The sequence below is a fragment of the Apteryx mantelli genome, chromosome 3 (assembly GCF_036417845.1).
Source record: "Apteryx mantelli isolate bAptMan1 chromosome 3, bAptMan1.hap1, whole genome shotgun sequence".
Taxonomy (NCBI): Eukaryota; Metazoa; Chordata; class Aves; order Apterygiformes; family Apterygidae; genus Apteryx; species Apteryx mantelli.
In genome coordinates, this window is record NC_089980.1 from 16,085,859 (window position 1) to 16,107,218 (window position 21,360).

Below are 21,360 nucleotides of genomic sequence, written 5' to 3' on the forward strand. Positions count from 1 at the left end.
TTAATAATTTTTAGTATGTTGTTTTGGAGAAATTCTCTATCATTGCCTGTCCTCTGTTGCCTAAAATAGCAAGCCTTGTTTTGGGTCTGTTGTGTATAACCCGCAAAGTAACTTCCAAGCCTGTTGGAGTGTTTGCTGTGTTCTGTGTTTCAGATCCTCAAAGAATAGACTGACAAGCCAAACTTTTTACTTGATTTAATCCTTAGACATTTCAAAAGAAAGTCTAGCTCCATTTCTGTGAAAAATAAAGATTACCTTTGAAAATGGAATAGGTAATAACTTTACCCAAAGACAAAAAAAAAGTTTTCCCTTTAAAATGTAAAGATAAGATCAGTCAGATTTTCCATGCAATACAGGGATAGATAATCAAAACTGGAGCAGAAAATAAGTTGAAAATTTCAATACTCATAAAGGACCTGAAAGATGTAAAGGGATAAGGAGCAGTAAAATTGCTTTGGAGCTGATTTGGGGTTTGACACTCATTCACTAATGGGTCAAGAACATAATAAGCTATGTAGTAAATGCTTTACTATCTTGCTGTTATGAATATGTCTCCCTCCACAAATCTTAAATGTGTTGCTTAATATGTGTTTCTGAAGTCACCTTATTGTGCCACTTTATTTAAAAACCCCTCAAATAAAAACAAAATAAAAATAATAGAGGCACCAAAAGGAAAGGGACCAGCTGAGTAGCTAGGAATGATGAATAATAGTTGTATTCTCACGCTCGTGTCTGTAGAAGCCAATGCTATGTGTTACAAAAACTAAACCTAACCTAACAGTACTAAACCTAAATCTGAATATTACCCATAGGAAATCTACAATCACCTTAATCATTTGCTTGAATTATGCATACAAGACTATGATATCTGCTAGCTCAACTTAGATTATTGCTTAGGGACTAGCGTAAATGTAACTGTATTATTAGGATGGATAAATTGCACCCAATAGTACAATTACATGCATCCCAGTTTGCCAGACTTGGTCTTATCTTTAGATGTAGGCTTAAGGTTTACAGAGACTGTACACTGCAATTACAGTTATTCACAGTCCCCTCATATCCGTGAAGCCCATTTAATAATAGATCTGAACAATAAGTGTCAGTGTACAGCATGGTCATTCATTATTCTTTCATGAACTGCCCTGATTTCTTTTCCACACAAAGATCTATTCTGATACAGCGAGAGACAAAAGCATGACATCCGCACACAAAGGCATACATGAATACACGCGGGGAATATATTTCACTAAGTATTCTTTCTGACTGCAAAAGCTCTGTGGAACAAAACTATGATGAATGATGGTGTAAGAGGCACAACTTTAATCGCGAGATGCACGGTATGTAGTTTCCACCAAAGTGATTCTTGCCCATCTATATACATGCTCTGTTCTTTCCTCCCTTCTCATTAAAATGTCAGTACTTTTTGCAAGGAAATAGCAGTGCTAGGTTTATCATCATAACATTTCCAAAAAGTCAAAACAAGTATCCCACATCTTGAAAGGCAGTTTCACTAATGCAGTCACTGCCTAAGCTTCATAACATTACTGTGTTAGTGTGCTTATTATTTCTCATTTATCCTGCATTAACACTTGCAAGATTCTCACGGAGATCAATGACCATGAGGTACAAGGCCAAACCCTATGCTATACAAGGCTCCTGTCTTTCTTCACTGTTTAGTTGCCTTTTTAGTATGAATCACCCTTTCAGTACATCGGGGCAGAGGACCATGGTAGATGCAGTGAATGAATGTAGAAATACCTTAACACCCAAGCCATAGGATTCATATAAAATGGGGTATAAGAAGATGGATACGTTTGCTCTGGCAGATATTCAAAATAGACACTAACGGCAAGATTAGGCAGGAGTGTCAGGAGATAAGCTTTTAAATTATGGTAGATGATCTAGTAATAGTATATTATCTACACAGGATTGACTGGCTGACTGTTTTAATCCTTTTTGGCTGTACTTAACCTCTGGTATTTGATCTTGTTGCTTTCTACTGTTTTAGGCTTTCTTACTTTTATCTCAAAGAATAGAATATTTCATTTTTCTTGCAGTGCTATGCAGTCGGAAGTGTTCACCATGAAGGGGGTGTGTGCATATGTGAGAGAAACATAAGCGATAGTTAAAGTGCTTTGTAATAGAACAGCAGCAAAACTCTAAACATTGAACTACTCTACTTTGGATTTTGGCCCAAAAAATCAAAACTCAAATGTTTTTTAATATTTGCAGATAACCTTAAACATGTCTGGCAATTTTGTGTTGAAATCATGTGAGCTTTGCAGTGTTGAAATGAAAAGCAAAGCAAACAAAAAAACCTTTCAGGGTGAAATTGGATTGGATTGGATTGTCTGCACTTCTCCTTGGGCCAGCTTTTAGCTATGGGTTGCTTGAATGGCAAAGGCTAATTAAGTTCTGAGATGAGGAACCTGCAAAAGAGACCACAGAGAATTGTTTTCATGGAAACTCAGTATAGAAGTTTAACATCCTGTCAGCTTTGTTTATTATTTAATGGAGTAGAAATTACTCTGTGTCCACAAACTTCACATTATATTTGCAGTTTTAATATTATTTGCCAGTGGTGCCCCAAACCCTTCCCATTCATGAAGTTAATATGAGTTGATCCAGCTGCCCTTTGGCAGAACTCAGGTATAAGTAAGGAAAGCTCTGCTATTCAAGTGGCAATGCCCCCTACTTACAACAGAATCCCCAGCTTTGCTCTTCTTCCAGTCTAGGACCATCCCCGCTCTAAAGCAGGAGTAATATAGCCTCAAAAACAGGTAGCTTCTACAGGTCACATCATGCTAAACTGAAAACTGATCAGTTAAGCAATGAATCCAAACAAACGGAGAGAGGTACAGAGATGCATTTAAAAATTCCTCACTGTCCCCTTTTATTTAACCTGACAAGTTGTAAATTTATGGCTTTGAGTTTCTGTTGTTATTTTAATGGAGCTGAAGCTACTCCATATCTCGGAACTATTCCTTATGTCCATAATTTCATATTATTTAAAAGAGAGATGTTTCAAAAGCTGTATCATTCTCCGGGTTTGCTGTTACACAGATGAGAAAGCATGTGTGCAGCAGGAGGAAGGTATGTGAATGCATAAGCAAAATTCACCGAAATGAGGATTCTTACTGCAGTGATGGTGAATAGTTTTGCCACAAGTGACTTTGGTGTTTTTTTTTTTGAATCCTCTCATCAGGAAATAGAACTCATACTATATAACTTACATGACTGTTTATACAGTAAAGCAGCAGTGGCAGTGCATAATTTGCAAATGATCCATAGATGCAAATGTCTTTGCACAAATTAATGGTCAAATAATTAGTATTTGTTCAAATCAGCTCATGAAGAATTCAGAAAGAAAAACAAAGAGGCCAAATTAATCCATTAAACTCTCCACTGCAAGCAGTTCACCCTACTCTAGTATTTATGATTTCAGTGCTGTGTTGTTGGTATCCTATAAGATTAAAAGCCATAATATCTTTTGTGACATCTATGGTCTTATTGCTAGGAAACTAAATTCCAATATCAGACACACAGATATCTGGAGATATTTGACTATGTTTCTCTTGGCAGAAGAAGGCCCTTTGCTAGTTTTATTTAGGGGGGGGTAGACAGTGTTGGGAATGCTACCAAGTGTACTTACTTTCAACAGTCTCCCTTTTCCTATAGGTTTGATTAAAATCATTAGTTATGGTATGTTAATGCAAAGTGATTGTATTATAGCATCCAGTGCTTCTCTGTTTATCTTATTTATTAAGTCACACCAAATTAGATAATGTGAAAACACTTCAACGCAGTAGAAATCTTGCCATATTATCTAATGCTTTGAAATGTGATGGAACCCGTGATTGGTCAAAGCACCTTATATTTGGTGTAAAGAGACTTGGTCGTACTTGGCCTTGCTTACGTGCCTGAGGAGCCTTGCCATCTTTCTTATTCCTTCTTTCTTTCCTTCTTTCCCATTCCACTTTTACCTTGGGTGACAGGGCACAGAGATTACTGGTGTGAGCACTCAGCAGACAGCCCCCTCTCTCTTTGCTCCTGCCAGGAGCTTCTCCCCAGGGCAGCTCACAGACTCAACAGGAGAGAGCCCTGCCCCAAAAGCTGCCTTTCCTTGGGACAAGGAGTGTAAAGGGGTAAATCAGCAGCTTCTCTGCATCTGCCTCTGGACTAGGTGCTCCTGGGTTCTCAGAGTCAGCGATCATCTGGCAGTCTCACTTGCAGCCCTTGGTTCAGCCCTGCAGGGAGGGATGGAAAGGAGAGAGGGCTGTTGGCAAAGGGTTGCGTGAGGACAGCTTGCTCTGTGGGCTCACTCGGAGCAAGAGGAAGAAAATGAAGAGTTTCTGGATTCTGTCATCCTAAATAACTTGTGAAAAGCCACAAGTTATTGCAAAACTCACTTGAAATAATAAGCAGTGCCCTGGGGGAAATGTGTGGGAGAGGCAATGACAGTGGTGAGTCTTTGATGGACTTATGAGCTAATCAGCCCAAGGGCTGTTCTAAAGGTCATATTATTAAGCTGCTGAGGACAGCTGACACAAACCTTCACCATTCTTCAAAGTTTTCCTATAAGAATGCTTTGAAGCAACAAAATCCACTTTGTATTTTTTACTGCATGTGAGAGTATCAGATCCCCTCACAATGCATCCTGTGAGAACTTTTTCCTCCCTCCTTTAGGTATATATGAGGTGCTTTCGTGTTTGAGTTCACATCACTCCTTTCTAGTTACAAAATGATGTGTTTAAAGGAGGAAACGCCCAAGGTCAGTCATTCATAAACCTAAGTTCACACCGGGAAACTAAAAGTTAATGAGATTTTCAACTGTGGGAGCTGGTAGGAGCCCAGGTGGAAGCAGTGCCATGTTTGGGTCCTACTTCCTTGTTAATCCCTGGCTGGAAGCAGCCATCTGACCAAACAGCTTTCTCCCCTTGGCTGTTAGCACTCTCTGACAAATAGCTGCCTATGGACCATACTGAGAAATCCTTACTTTAGGAGCCACAGTGAATGAAAAGTAGATGGCTGCCTAGGTGGTGTCTTGAAATGTGCAGCAGGAAGCCAGTTGGAAAGTGGATGAGAATAATTCCAGGTACCGCACTTATTGTACAGATGCAATGCCCCAGACACCCCTACGGTCTCTCCTGTCTGCTCCTTGTGGGAGAAGTCTTGGCTTCAGTTCATTGGAAGTAATTTCTCCCCAAAATTCAAGAGCTGGCCGCTGACAGGTTGCACAACGCGCTTTCAGCCCCTGAGTCCATTAAGCATATCTCTGGTTACAGGGTTCCTGTAGTTTGCCAGCTCTGTGGAGAAAGTGCTGCCCCAGTCTGGCAGTTTCAGGTGATTCTGCCACAATACCAAGCTATCTTAGTGGTGAAATAAAGGGAAAATGCATTAGTTAAGGTATAAGGTCTTGACCTTAAGCTTGCTTTTAGTGACATTTCTGAAAACAAAGGGTTAGAAGCAAAATAAACATAAACGCAATCGTAGGATGACTTTAGAGATGGGTTGCCTTTCTTGGTGCTTTCTTACCCAGGATAGTCCTAAGATGTGTCCCGTGAGTCAGCTGTTTGGGTGGCAGACAGGGAAGGGCCCTTGGGATACAGCATCTCCAAACTGACAGTGTCCTGGGGCAGTGACCTGCACCTCCCCTGCCATGCCTGTCCCCAAGCGGCAGCTTTCGAGATCTCTCCTTCCCCTCCTCTCTGTCAACTTCGAGAGCTAAGGGCCCTACTCTTCACAGAGCAGAATTGCCGTAGGCAACTATTCACACCAAAGTAGGTACTTTCTCCTCCTCCTCTTTGCTATCGAAACCTGGATTCTCGCTTTGAATCAAATACAGATGCCAGCTGAACGACTTGCCCGCATACCTGCATTGTATTACACATTTACCGATACCATACTGTCCTGAAAGATCTCAGATGTATTTAATCTCTTCTAGTTAGACAGCTGCTATATACTTATATAATCTTCTCAGACTAATAATATTCTATAAATCAAATTCTAAGAGATGTTAATTATAAACCTATGTTCTCTGCAGTTTATAGAATGCTTCTGCTCTGTTTTTGACAGAAACCACTTTAAACTAGATGAAGATTGCAATAAGGTGCCTTGCAGGACATGTTAGAAATACGGCTTATTTTTCCCCTCCTGCCCTCCTCAAATACACATAAGCTTTATAGATAACATTTTCTGCTAGCCTAAAGTATCTTTTTTAGAAACAAGTGGCTCTCTTGTGGATCTTTACCAGTGTCATGTCAAGCAGAAATGTGCGCAGAGCAGACCAGGAGTCTTTTCTAACCCACTTTGTATAGGTTTAAATGTAGATATTATGCAGGGCAGTAGGGTATCAGACTCAGTGGAGTTATTTCAGATGTAATTGAAAGCAGCACTTGTTCCTAGTACTTCATAAATAATACCAATAATTCTTAACATTTCACATACTTTTTGTGCTTTTAATGTTCTGCTGTACGATTCTTATGGCCAGCACTGAAAAGTGAAATCCTTCTAGATCTCTTGTAACTTAGCAAAAAGCTTAAAGAGGTAAATCAGAGATGAAGAAGGTTAACTTTTTCAGAAGTTAGTTTTAGCCAGGATAATTTAATTCTTGCAGTTGCTTTTGATCTTTTAAGTTGACGATGAACTTATTTTTTTTGTATGTCATATATTATATAACATTGTAGTAATATACATGTAAGTAGGACAGCATTACAGATAATATGAAGTAAAGCGTGGAAAGTGTTTTGGAGGTGATACAAACAAGTTAACATGAAGCATACCAAAAATATAATCAATAAGATACAATTTCAAAATGAAAACATTAGCTGCTACAGCATTATGATAAATCGCATCAATTGTGTGCAACAGTACAAGCAGATTAAATATATGGTGGTGAGAAGCAGAACACATCATGCGCAAATAATTAATTCCCTCTCTTTCAAACATTTATTGTTTTATAGTTGCCGGTATAGGAACTAGTTTCCCCTACCAAGGTTGGAAAGAGGAGGAAAGGAATGTGTGCAGGTTGGGAAAACATGCACTGCAGGAACTTGGAACTCTACTACCTGCATATGGTCCATCCATGTGTATTTAATTAACTGACTATTACACAGGAAACATAGTAGTGAGATTAGGTTTTGTTCATCTATTGCAAGCAGCAAAGATAAGTCACCCTTCTCCCAATCCCCATGAGAAAAAAAAATTGTGGTGTATAAGGAGCAGAGATCTGGAGGATTTATTATTATTTACACTTGACTCTCCTCCTTTTTCCATTCGTCCCTAATCCTAGCTGAGAATTGCTGGGCTACCTCTTCTGTGTCACGTTTCAGATAACCACAGTTAAAGCTAAGCTTGTGCTTCTGTTGGCGATGGTGTAGCTACTTGCCAAGGGTGATGGGAGAAACCTCGTACCAGCTCTACTTGTTTCTGTCTCCTTGCCCCACACCCTGCAGGCTCAGCTTGCAGAAGCCAGCACGGGAGAGGTGACGAAGAGAAGAGGGACATGCAAGGGCACAATTCCCAGATGAAGGGCTCAAGCAAGAGGAGGCAGCTTTGGGGATGGCCAGCCCCTGTGAGTGGGATCCAGCAGCCAGGTCTCAGTTTGTCAGTCCCAGGAAGCTCATCCTTCGATGCATAATGTCCAGTCAGGCTTTCTCATGATGAGCCCTTCCTTTTCATGAGTCACCCTTTCTTTCCTACTTGACAGAACACAACAGCAGCAAGCAATCCTTTGTAATTGTTTTCAGCCCTTAAATATTAGCCACCATTCAATAGACATGTTCATAATGTCAGTGATCATGTACATTAGCAGCTGAAAGAGCACTGGCCATTGCAGTCACCATACAACACAATGAGAGCCTTGTTGCAGGGTCTTAGAAAATATATCTGCCATCTGTCATATATCCGCCATTTTAAATGAGCCACTATTACACTCCTTCGGTCTATTCAAATTCACAAATTGTGGTTGTTTTCAGGTCTTATTACCATTATCTTGTGGAAGATTGAAATGTTTTGCTCTCTGAAATCAAATCCCTAATAATTTACCTGCCTGAGACACAAAGAAAGAAGTTGGGTGGAATGCTTGTTTTTCTGGAACAGCTTAATACTCCCTGAAAGGTAATTAATACAGTTTACTACAGTAAAGCGTTTTGAAAGATTCAGTGTATATATTTGCTGAGTATATGGGATAGTTGTTTTTGCCTAAATTCCTCATGCAACAGAGAACCAGGGAACAATGAGCAACATGCCGGTGGGGGGAAGTGGTGATAAGGACAGACAATATGGCTTTTCCTCTTTCAGCTAAGCCCAGATCAACAGGATGAATCTGATATTTTCATATTACTTTGATATTTTCATGTTAATTTTCGTATTACATATTACATGTAATCTGGTCAGCCAGTATAACTGTGTTGTGACAAAAATGGCACTGAGTCCTGGTTGAATGGCAGCTGCAGGGGCAGCAGCATGGTGTACTGCTGTGATGGTGTGCTCCTTCCCCCCATGATGTGCTCTCTCCCCCTCAACCTGACCTCCCTGTAAGCAGCACGTATGCAGGGGCTAGTTGAGCATGCAGCAACTAAGGCCCCTCTAGCATGCAAATATGACGATGAGTCAATCATTTCCCCCCCTAAATAGGGGGCAGCCCAGAGCCCATGGAGCTCTCCTGCATGGCAGTGGGCTGCACTGCAGAACCTCCTCTTGAGCAGGGACGCCTCTCACGGTTACTCCTTGAGGTTGACAGATTCCTTACCCGCGACAGATCCTCGGTAAGTGATTAATAGCATGCTGAAACTTTGCAAAACTTCATGAAACTTAGCAAAGTTATATCTCTGATTAATTGTGCACATAATCCCTTAGAAATAAACCATTGGCCAAGTCTGGGACCAATATTGGATCCAGCCGCACCCAGGCTCCACTCTGAAGGAGTTTAGAAAGCAAGGGGGTCCAGTCTGAACCTCATGACTCGACGGGAGGGTCTCCTTGACACTGTTATCTGACCCTGTCCTCTATGCAGTAAATAACTGAGTGAACCTTGCCATTGAACCTCATTAAATCATTGTCTTATTTACGATTGAACTTTGTTAAATCACTATCTTACTGCAATAAAACATAGTGCTGCTTCTCTCTTATGAGTGAAGTGCATTACTCCCCATTCATCCGCGACAACTGCCCGGAGGGCGTAGCAGCACGGAAGCAGGATGACTGCGCTATACTAGGAGAATGTTTTCCTGCAGCCTTTTAAAACCAAACAAATACAAATCCCTTGGTTGCTTCAAACCTCCAGTTTGTCAAATGAACAAGAAAGACAAAAAATCCATAATGTGGAGCTGCAGCTCAGTCAGCAGGGGGCAACTTTTAGATGGCTGAAAAGCAGCATCTTGACCTGTATAACAGCTTTAAACAGTCTGCCTAGTATTATTAGAAGAAAAAGGCATTGGAGGAAGCTCCTTGCTTATCCCCTCCATATATTCCTCATGAAGTAACCCTATGCAGTGAGTTCTGCTCTATGCCACCCTGTGAGAAGTGTTTTTTTCCTTGCCTGCGGTTCTGTGTGCTCAGACTGCTTGGCTTCAGAGCAAGAACTGGTGCTTCCCAGAGGCTGGGATGCTCCTACTGCATGCCTGCTTCTCAGAAAGATGAACTTTGGGCAAAACGTTTAGGAAGTGGTGTGTTTGCTTGGACCCCTCCAGCGGCTACAGGCAGGACGCGTTCTCATAACTCTGCAGAGGGTTCTTCATCTAGAGGGGAAAAAGTCCATTCAAAGGCAGGCAGGGGGAGGAAAACTACTGGAAAGAAAGAGGAAGAAACAGTGCAAAATATCAGTCTAATTTTTTTGTCTAGGAAACTACTTCTAGTAAGTATCTGAACATAAATTATAGCCACCAAAATTAATAGACTACTCAATCCCTTCCATTTATTAACATTCTTGGCTGTTCCACAGAAGTTTAAGCAAGTTTACTGAATTGCATCATGATTATTAACTTGAGAGAATACCCTCTAAGCATCTTTATTGTCCTTTTAATGTCTGATCTTGAGAATGTTATGGCTGTAAAATGAATTATAATGATGTACTAAATGGGAATAATCTCAGTCATTTTATTAAGCACTTGGTGAAGGAAATGAAGATTGCTGGTGCTGTATTTTCTGTGACTATTCTGTGAACATGTGTGCTGCTCCTCAGTAAATGAGTATACAAACCATATGTTATAGCCTGGGATGCCACAATGGATGTTTAACCTCTTAGTGATGATTTAAACATGTTACAGCTGTATCTCCAAAAGCACTCAGGAAATCTTCCATGGCATTATTTCTCATATTGAAATGACCGTCAGTAGCTCAAATGATCAAGCTGTTGTTGCCAAATAACAAACCATCTCACTCTGCCATCTTTTTTTCCTGTCTCTTACATGTCTGTGTATTCATTTCCATGGCTCCCTAAGAAAAGACTGTTTCCTTTGAGGTGAAAGTTGATTACTTTGGTTAAACTCATGTGGCTTTTCTTCTACATTTTAAATTTTATTCTGTAAATACTTGTAGAGTAATCACTTTTAGAAAGTTTTAAAAGAACAGAAATATTAATACCTAAATACCATACCTGATGAGATGCAGCCATGAATGATGAGAAACCTGGCTGATGTCATTGTGAAGCCACTCGATTATCTTTGAAAGGTCATGGCAGTCAGGAGAGGTTCCAGAGGACTGGAAGAAAGTAAATGCCATTTCTATCTTCAAGAAGGGCAAGAAGGATGGTCTGGGAAACTACAGGCTAGTGAGCTTCATCTCGATCCCTGGGAAGGTGATGGGGCAACTAATCCTGGATACTATTTCCAGATATGTGAAGGACAGGAAGGTGATTGGGAGTAGTCAGCATGGATTTGTGAAGGGGAAATGATGTATAACCAAACCGATGGCCTTCTGTGATGAGGTGAATGGTTTGGTGGATGAGGGGAGACCAGTGGATGCTGTTTACCTTGACTTTAATAAGGCTTTTGACACTGTCTCCCATTACATCCTCATAGGCAAGCTGATGAAGTACAAGCTAGATAAGTGGTCAGTGGGGTGGACTGAAATCTGGCTGAACTCTTGTGCTCAGAGAGTTGCCATCAGCAATACAAAGTCCATCTGGAGACCAGTCACTAGTGGTGTCCCCTCAGAAGTCAGTACTGGGGCCAGCACTGTTTGAACATCTTCATTAATCACCTGGATGATGGGACAAAGTGCTCGCTCAGCAAGCATGCTGATAATTCAAAACTGGGAGGAGTGGCTGATACGCCAGAGGGCTGTGCTGCCATTCACAGCAACCTTGACAGGCTGGAGAGATGGGCAAAGAGGAACATCATAAAGTTCAACAAAGGGAAGTGCAGGGTCCTGCACCATGCACCAGCATAGGCTCGGAGCCAACCCAGCTGGAGAACAACTTTGCAGAGAAGGACCTGGGAATTCTGGTGGATAACAAGTTGACCTTGAGCCAGCAATGTGCCCTTGTGGCAAAGAAAGCTGACAGCTTCCTGGGCTGCAGTAGGAAGAGCATTGCCAGCAGGTTGAGAGAGAAGGTCCTTCTCCTCTACTCAGCCCTGGTGAGGCCACACCTGGAGTACTGTGTCCAGTGATGGGCTCCCCGGTACAAGAGAGACATGGAGCTGCTGGAGCGAGTCCAGCAAAGGGCCACTAAGATGATTAAGGACCTGGAGCATCTAACATAGAAGGAGAGGTTGAAACCTGGGACTCTTAAGCTGGAGAAGAGAAGACTGAGGGGGGGATCGTATCAATGTTTATAAATATCTGAAGGGAGGGCATAAAGAGGAGGGGGCCAGATTCTTCTGTGGTGCCCAGTGACAGGAGGAGAGGCAATGGGCACACACTGGAACACAGGAAAGTCCCTTTGTCTAAAGAAAAACTTGTTTACTGTGAGGGTGGTCGAACACTGGAACAGGTTGCCCAGAGAGGTTGTGGAGTTCCCATCCTTGGAGATATTCCAAACCTGACTGGACATGGTCCTGGGCAACCTGCTCTAGGTGACCATGTTTGAGCAGGGGGGTTGGACTAGATGATCTCCAGAGGTCCCTTCCAACCTCATCTATTCTGTGATTCTGAGATTCTGTAAATGTGGGAAAGAACAGTTCTCCTCTTTGAAATTCTGTTGAGGCAGTATTGTGTTTTACAGCATATCAAGATTTCTTCTTTTTAGGAGCATTTAGTCCTATGGTCCTATGGGATCTATTTTTTTTTTATTCATTAATTGAATTACAAGTTCTTTGGGGAAAGACCCATCTTTTGTTCTGTGTTTGTATAGTACCCCAGGTCCATGAAGGAAGGTCTAGGGCATTTTTCCAATACAAATAACTGGTAGTTATGCGTGTTGTGGTTATCACCTGTAACACATTTTGGCCAGATGGGAAGGGCAGGAGCTAGATGGCAATCAATGATTCATGAACAGAAACTCCTTGAACGACTGACATCTGGTTACACTAAGGCAAGCAGAATGCTAATTATAGGGAAATGACAAGTTAGGGAGTCAATCAACTTTCAGGAAGCGCTGGCTAAATGAGACGTGAGGAGTAGTTAGTTACCTAGTGTAGGGTCACAAGGCACGTCTGTAAGGTCAGGTGTTGGCAGAGAGTGGAGCAGATGCAGTGACAGGTATTGACCTGAGAGCAAGTTATGGAGAACTGTTATTTCTTCTGCCATGGCAAAAGAAGGAAATTTGATGGCAGCTTTGTTGCATAGTTTCTTCACGTAATACTGTACATTTAATGACAACCTGGAAATGTACTAGCTCAGTCCAAAGTTTATTGATTCCCTTTAATGCAATAACTAGGTAATGCTGAAACTTAAGAACATCTCTGGAAAGCAGATACTTAGAACTTAGCACAAAATCCTGTATTAGTACTGAATTCTCAAATGAGTGGTTAGTAGTGTTTCCCCTGCTTTTTCTTGCAGGCATTTGAAAATGTCTTTCTGTTTTGTCCTCAGTTCTGAAATCTGATTGTTACTGCAGGGACATAAACATGTTTTGTATTACAGACCAGTGTAATACAGGCCAACACTGTGATAATTAAGATAGCACAAGGGATAATGTACAGATTTTTTCAATTACTTTGGAATCTGAAAACTTGTTTTTCTTCCATTGCTTTTCACAGTTTGGTAGACACTATTCAGTCAATTATAATTGTACATAAAATCAATGTGTTAACTGCAGAATCAATACATTAGAAACAAAAGGCATCTGAAAGCAATTGAGTGTGGAATATCCTAAAGGGAAGTAAAAGACAATTCTATGCATGCATGAGATTTTGCAGAAATAGGTATCAGAGCGATGAAAAATATATTTTAGTGTAAAATGCCCATGCTTATTAATCTCTCTCCAAAAATTTGCAGGGCAGGATATGAGCATATTGGCTTTGTGGGACTAGGATTTAGGGGACAAGAAATTCTGTCTCGGAGATCGCCTGCTGTTGCTCTTGGGTGGATGTGAGCCAGAGCGCTGCTTAAGGGATGCCGTGCACAGAAGGTTTCCTTATGGTTAGGCCTGAGTGCAAAAGCACGCAGCTTGATGAGTCTTTTCTTGTCACTTCAGAGTCTTTCCTAGCCCTGGCACTGATGCAACTAAGACATCTCAGAATAAAATTAATGAGATTTAACCATATGCTTTAATTTCAGTTTTACTGAATGGATGGCAGCTTTAGTGCACAGGATCTTCTAGCCCGGACCAGTCTTTGGGTATTTCAGTGGGACTATGGGAAACATTTTGCTTTGCACTGCACCTACCTGGCTGCACCCCCAACCCAAGGGTTGCCTGTGGGCTTCCTTGGCGTGTGCCGAGGAAGAACTGTGTTCCTCCACCATGCCAAGAAAATACAGTATTGCTTCGTGCCCATTTCCACCACAGGCTGCCTTGCACGCTGCCTGGCCCTCTCTCAGGGTGGTCCTGCTTTTACTGGAGCGAGGTCCAGGGGTGTCTATTCTGCTTGGGTAGGATTCATCAGACAATGGTGTTTAGAGCTCTGTCAAATCCATGAGAGCTAGAAAGGATGGGTAGGGTTTTAAAATTTTCTCTCTCTTGGAGAAGGGGTGTGTGTTCTATTTCTTGATTAAAAAAACTCCCACTCTACTTATCCAAACATTATGGAGAGCTGAACTTAACCGTAGGCTTTTGGACCATATTGGAGGTTGCATGACTGGAGGGGCATCTGGAAAGAAAAGAAAAGAAAAGAAAAAAGGCAATTCCCAGCAATCTGCTGCTGAAATTTATTAGAGTTCTTGTGATAACAAGGCTGCCAGCTGCTGCTCCGGGTGCCATGGAAACCGGCATTGCTGGGAAGGCTGCTTTAAACTAATTTCTGTTTCAGAAAAAGAAGAAAAGAAAGCAAGGCTTCTGTGGGATGATCTGGTTAAAGGGCTTAGCCCCTGTGTTTTAGCAACGCAAGTGGCCATTGCCCGGCAGAGTGAGTGAGAGGTGCCGCAGAGGCGATGGGCACCTGCACGGGGCAGAGGCGGTCAGTGCTGTTTTGGGGTGGGGGACAAGGGGGGGGGTGAGTCTTAATTTGGGAGAGAGGTAAGTATCCAGCAGGATATGACAGTTCTAAATTAAGCGCTAATCTCATCGGATAATGCTCTCATGGTTAAAGCGTCGCACTGAAATTCTGGAAAACTGACTAAAATGCCTCGTTTTCACAGAGACTTATGAGCAGGCTGCTCAGCGCAGCTCAACTAACGCGGAGGAAAGGGCTTTTTCTCCCCTCCTCGGCCGCTGCGAGCTCTTTACGCCACGGACTGCCCGAGGCGCGCAGGACCGTGAGCCGCTGCGGGGCACCTGGGCATACAGCTCTGGCCGAGCCCCTCCCGTGTTCTGCCAAGGTCGGTGAGTCAAGCTCTCAGACTTCGTATGCAGCTGCTCCTCTGGGGTTGCTTGCAGCTTGTTCGAACGGAGATATTTAAAGTCTATTTCGCAGTGATGTTCTGAAGACTGGGACTGACATCTCTGAAGTGCTTTCAGACTCGTGAAAGGAAAGCGTAATAGCGATACAGAGGCATTGTCATTGCTAATCATAAATAAATGAGAAGACGAAATCAAACACATTTAGAGAAAGGTTTAGCACCTATTCATGCGTCTCTACTAGCAGCAGGCTTTTGTTTTTTCTCTTTGCATTCTCACTCTGTGAACAAATTGAGCAGGTGAATGCATCCCGTGGCATATTTGGTCCTGTTTCATAGCCTATTTTAAAATGCTGGTGCATACAAAACTATATCTGTTAGTGGTAGGGAATAGTGGAGGCATTTATGAGTGCTTCATATGTCCCTCACCTTCTCTGTTGAAATTTTCAGCTGTTTATGCAGCCCAGCTACACAGAGTAAAGGGGCAGAGAGATTTCTTTTCTCCAAGTCCATGTCAGGAATTTCTCCACGATGCAGCTTCAGCTGCAGTTTGGGCTTCCTGGATCCCCACATATCTTGGCCTGAAATAGCCAGTTTAATGATCTTCTATATAAGATGAGGAGGAAAGAGTTTCAATAAGCACTGATTAGTTGCACTCCTGCAGAATGGAGCATTTTAACAGTGCTGAGATGTAGCAGCGCTGAGCATTAGATTGCCAGAAGACCTGAATGAAAGTTGCTTGCTCTATTATTATTGCTGTTATTATTTCTTAATTTAAAAATAGCTCTGATAAAAATAGTGCACTGAGAAACTTCCAGAGGAGGAATTCTTTTGGGTCTGGGTTGTTTGCATTCTAGCTGATTTCTTGGCTGATGTAGCCTGCAGAGTCCGGGTTTGGCCATGCTCTCATCATCAGCTTGGGATTCAGGGAGTTTGTTGTCTTCTTTCTCAGCTACCATCCAGCTTGTCAAAAACACTCTTTCAGGAGGTGCTCTCCTCACCAAAGATAGGAAAAGGGGGAGGGATAGAAAAATACTGACATCACCAGGAACTCAAGCATTTTTCTTTTTCTGTACTCAGATATCCCAAATTTCACTTCTTTTTACCCATTTAAGTGCTACGTCTTCTCCCTGTTCTTAGTCAAGCATCATAATGAATAAGTTTTCCCTCCAGAAATAATTGATGGGAATCAGCCCAATGATTTTTGCTTTGAAACATGGGCAAATGTGCTGTGCAGCAACAGTGTTTAGAGAATGTTTGTTAGTATTGCTGTCGTAGTGATCCTATGATTGCTGCAATAAATGTACAAGAATCCATGAAACAGAATCCATGAAACAGAAAAGTGGTGAGCCTTATTCCTCAAATGTAACAGTTGGGGCTTTCCATTTTAAGTTTCTTTGGCTTTTTTTGCTGGGGCTTTTCCCTAAAACACAAAGAATGAAATTGGAGAGATTAATGTGAGATTTTCAGAAGATTTTACATGACAGTAGTCATCTTTAACATATGGTGGAGGTGAGAATGATCATATTTCTATAAACGCTCTGAAATATTTCAGACTTATCTCTGTACTACACATGTATCATTTGTTCTTCAGGTTATTTGGTAATACAGTAATTTGTTTGCTTAACACTGTTTGATGTTTTTCCATTTTCTTTACATTTGACCCACATTGTTTCTGTGCTTATGTGACGATGAAGCCAAGGAGACAGATAGTCTGTAGCAATATATCCTTGCATTCCATGCCTTCTCCATTTATTTTTATTTGCTCTGATTTTCAAGGTATATTGGAAAATAATTTAAATAAATCGGCACACAGAGCTTTGTTACAGACTTTGTGGAAAACCTAAATGACATTGGCAGGTAATAGAAAAAATATTTTAAAAACTATTACATCTCCGTCAAGATGTGTGCTGTAGAGTCTTCAACTGATTAGCAGCTTTCTGGCCCAGTGGAAATCAATTGCATAGAAAGACTTGAAAGCAAAATCATTGGCGGCAATGTGGAAAACCTTATCTTCTTTAGAATGTGGAGAAGGTTTCTGGAAGACACTAGGATTTACTGATAACTGCCAAGGTTGGTTGCCTAACTGTGTGTCAGCCCTGCCCAGTCTAGATGATTGTAGGCATAAATATGTGGGTTTAACTATGCTGTAATGGGAGACTGATTCTTTGTTCTTTATTTTTTTTATCAAATGTAATTCTTCCTTTTCAAAATGCATAAGGAAGGAAGCAAGATGTCTTTCTTTGCTTGAACATGTGCTTCATACCTCATATAAATGGAGCATTAAAATACCTCTTGGGTGCAAGGAAAAACTACGATAGCTTTTCTTCAGCTGCAAAGGCGAAAAAAGAAAGACAGAAAAAAGAAATCCCTGCAGTGAGTAAACAGCTTGCTATAGTATCCAGTTGACATGGTATTTTTCAGCTGAGGCAGAATGTTAGGTATTTATTTTATTCTCTGACAACTACAAGCATAGCACAAATGGACGGACAAATAGAGATTGGCTCTTGTCAGGGTCAGCCGGAAAGTAGCACAGTTCACCAAGACATGTGATAGGAGTCCTAAAATTGGTACAAAAGTTTTGATCGGGTACACCTGTAGGTACGAACTAACCCCGTCGTGGATGGGGTGGTGCACATGGGAACAGAAGCTTGTGTGCGGTGTGCTTGGCCCTTTCCTGCTTTGTGGACTGCTGAGAAGAAAACCCACAAGCTTTGCCTGTAACTTGCAGCACTCTGCTGTCTGACACAAATGGTTTGTACCAATTTTAAATTTAGGATTACAAGTGGCAATTTGTACAATAAATGAGGGGTGGCTAGTAAAGCAAAGGACTCTTGCTAGTTGTAAATGTGGAATTACCAAACTGAGTAGGCTAAATCAGGCTTATCTGAGGGGGGAAGAGAGAACGGATGCAGAACAGGTCACCTACGGAAACTCTAGTTTGTCCCCATCTCTTGGACAGTTTTGTCTACCATATTATGTGACCGTGATAAGAAGGAAACTGGTATGGGGCTTTCTGATGGGGCTTCTTGGAGGCTTTTGGGGGATTAAACTGCTCTAACTCTGCTTTGGGGAGTTACACTCTCACATGAACTGTTTGATAGTTCTGCTGGTCCAATTTATGTCTTGTGCCAGGAGCTGTGTTACTCCATTGTGATCTCTTAAGACAAAGCATATGAAATAGTAACTTTAGCATGGCAAAGTCTTGCAAAAGGAGGAATATTTCAGGAGACCGACCAAGTGACGTGATTACAGCAGAAATTGGGATATCTGTACACACACACGTATGTAAATCTAATCACACCAGACCAAAACTTTTGTTTTCCATCTGTGGTCTTTTTTCCCTTTTTTTTTTTTCTTCTCTGAAAATTTTGCATTAGAAAGTATTGTTTTGGAAGGGATTTGTTGATCTTAGCATGAAAACCTTCCAGTTACTTGGTGTCTTGGGACTTTATGACATTCCAGAATTCCATTAAATTGTTTCGTTTTATTTCTGCGAACTCAAGTGTACAGTCCTACCAACAAGCAAAATACCTGCCTTTCTCATTTGAAAAAGTTTTCACCTAACTTGCATCACAGCATGTTAACCTTCCAATAATCTCATTAAAGTTTGACATAACTTCTCCAGGTAGCATGTCATTGTCTGCTTTGAAAATTTTATGCACATTAAATGATTTGGTGACCCGATTGAATTGTCTTCATTATATTTTCAGTTGAAATTTGCAGTCTCTTAGTTAAAAACTGTGGTATAAAAATCCATTCAGATAAAGTGTAAGTTTTCAAGAATGGCATCGTTAGCAAGACTCAAAGAATCCCTATTCAAGGGAGTTTTCCCTTAATAGCTTTTTTCATCAGTTAGAGCTGCCTGCTTTACAATGCAATGAAAACTTTTGAAAAGATTTTCTAAGGATTGACTTACTACTTCTTGGGTTTTTTTTTATTAATATATACGTATCTCTTGATAAAATACAGTAAACTTGTACAACCCCCGCTCCCAAATTTTATTTCTACAGTTATACATTCCTGCTATTAAATGACTCTATTTAATGTTCATATATTACCTTTGTGCTTCCAATTGTTACTCTCTTTTTTGACTGGAACATTTTAGCATTCTTTTTACATATGACCCAATTGTAAACCCTTCTTCACTGCCATTCACGATGTCAGATGTTCAAACAAATGAAGCCTGTTTCTTTATCGGTTTGGTATTTGTTGCTTACTTTTTAAAGGCAGTTGAAAAGTATTGGACTTTTTTTTTTTTTTGGTCTTCTGTTTCTTCACAGTGACAAAAAGATGGACGTTTTCAAATCTTTCAGGAATAACTGGGTTGTTATTTTCCTGTGCCTCCATGCAGAAGTGTCCAAACCCTCCCACTTTACATCACCCTCTGAAATGACGCTAATTGACATGGTTTGGCATTAAATGTGAGGTGAAAAGTGTAATTCTCCTAGCGATGCCCTCATTCAGCTCTTCTCACTGTAGCTACTCTAAGTAGTAGTCATTTCCTAACCACAGCTCAGCCCTGCTTCTCTGCTGAAGATTACTCATCCTGCTCCATCCCAGAGCAAGGCAGCAGATAGGAGTGGATGTAGGCTCCACAGCTACTATAGCTCTTGGTTCATTAACTTCAGCTGCCATCAGTGTTGATATTTTGGTCCATGTCTTGTGGGTACCTCTGTTCCTGCTGCCCCTGCCACAGCACAAACCAAAAGTGCAATCTGCTGGGGTGACAACTTCTATTTCTGCCCAGGAATTTCCTCAGCTTGTCTGTCACAGCGTCTTCAGATCTTGGGATCTGATTCCTTTTCAAGCTCAGCATGAATTGTCACATGCCCATCTCTGCGAGGTTGGGTTTAGCCCCACAGAAAGCTACTGCACAAGCACACCAATGTACAAGAACTCTGCACACATTTAAGCATTAGTAAAAAATAGATATCTATGGAACTTATTACCACATGTTGCAGCAAGTTTCAGCTCAGGCTGAGCATGAAAGGGACACACAGGACAAAGTTACAAGTCCTTTGCAAGGTAATGACTATTTGTCATGCTCTCCAGCATGAAATAATAACTAAATATTCTTGTCTTTTTAGTGTTATCTTGATAATGAATAACCTAGACTGTTGTCATTTTGTATGGTATTGTTTTCTTAAACCTCCATTGCATTATATTGCCACTGCATGTCACTATTAAAACAGAATAAGAATAGGAAAGATTATAGCAAGGTTTATAAAGGAGGGAATCTTGTTATCTCCAAGGTAAGAACCAGACCTGCCTTTAACTTGTTTAAAAAATAGTGTTGTTGATTATCTAATTAAAATAATCATTTGTCTTACTTCCTTAAAGATGCAAACATCACCTTGTTAGTGTAGATTTTATTTCTTTAATTTGGCCAGTTGATCCACAACTGCAAATAAATGAGGAATGATGCTCTGTACCTTCTCCTTTCTCTTTTTGTTGACTTGGTCTGGACCTTTAATTATGAAGCACGTGCATCCAATGCTAAGGTACAGATTGACAGTAAATGTACTTGATACACAGATCTAAATGGCATTAATGTATGCAGTTCATTTGTGGCTTTTGGCTCAGATCAGATGATGGTAGTGAAATACTTTGTGCTGAGAATACTGTTGGGAGTGACCGACCCTCAAAACCTTTCTACTAGCAAAACCGTGATATAACTGTGAGAGCAAATGTCTAAACATGGGATCTTGGAGCTAATGAGTTTATCTCTTGGTCTGATAAATATGCATCATATTGTCCATTTTCTGAATACTTCCCAGGCACCCTGGATAGGTCTTCTAAAGATTTTGGGTAACTTGTTTACTGCTGCAGTCAGATGTTCAGCTGGATTGCCACATTTCCACAGTAAGTGTTCACAATAAATATGATTGTACTGAAATCAATTCTTACTACCAATCCGTATAGAAAGAAACAAACTGATGTTCTTGACCATAAAAATGTTTTCTTGTGCAGCGAAAGAGACAGATATTATTATGGTCTAGTAACTTCTACATAATGTCTAATCCTACAGATGTTATTCATTCAATACACTTTTTTCATAATAGAATTGCTATTGCAATGCAATTTCTTGTTAAAAACACTCTACTGTGATCTGAGAACCCCAGCACATTTGAACATTAATTTTGTATGTGATGTACTGGAATTTGGAGCAAACTGCTAGAAGTCGTCTTTTATTAAAAGAAAGAGGAAAGCTGGTCCTATGCACTGGTGAAATCTCAGATGTCAAAATACTATGATCTTTGATAGTTTTGTGTGAGTCTGGACAGCCCTGCTGAAGTTAATAGTGAGAGATCACTTTCACAAAATGAATGATTTGGTTTTTTGAATTGACTTGATTTAATTTGACTTATGGTATCTAATAGTGACTTCTGTTCTTTTTTGGAAAACATATTAATTGTATGCACTCTTTTGATGGGTCTTAACTGACATAATCTGGGTCTATAAATGCTTTTCTGCTTCTAG

At 40.8% G+C, this 21,360-nt stretch overlaps 1 long non-coding RNA gene across 2 annotated transcripts in view; it reads left to right on the forward strand.

The window, feature by feature from the left end:
• Window positions 1-21,360, forward strand: part of LOC106494999 (uncharacterized) — a 214,411-nt gene that overhangs the window by 24,427 nt on the left and 168,624 nt on the right. For both annotated transcript variants that reach the window (XR_010883645.1, XR_010883644.1), the window contains exon 2: window positions 7,977-8,118. This is a non-coding gene — a long non-coding RNA (uncharacterized lncRNA). The remainder of the gene's footprint in view (window positions 1-7,976; window positions 8,119-21,360) is intronic.